The sequence below is a fragment of the Xyrauchen texanus genome, chromosome 19, assembly GCF_025860055.1.
Source record: "Xyrauchen texanus isolate HMW12.3.18 chromosome 19, RBS_HiC_50CHRs, whole genome shotgun sequence".
Classification (NCBI taxonomy): Eukaryota; Metazoa; Chordata; class Actinopteri; order Cypriniformes; family Catostomidae; genus Xyrauchen; species Xyrauchen texanus.
Window position 1 is genome coordinate 43,413,220 of NC_068294.1, and position 223 is coordinate 43,413,442.

The following is a 223-nucleotide window of genomic DNA, read 5'->3' on the forward strand; positions in this document are numbered from 1 at the left end:
GAGAGTGATGTAGTGAGTGAGTGAGTGAGTGAGTGAGTGATGTAGTGAGTGAGTGAGTGAGTGACTGAGAGAGCGAGAGAGGGGGGGGTCAAGATAGGCACATCTCGAAGGATAATGAAGGATCCTTGCTTAAACAACTTATACCAGACTATGGTGGTATGCTGGTTTTATCTGGCCAGGATGGAGTAGTTTGATGGTTTTAGAGGTGCTGGTCAGACTGGGT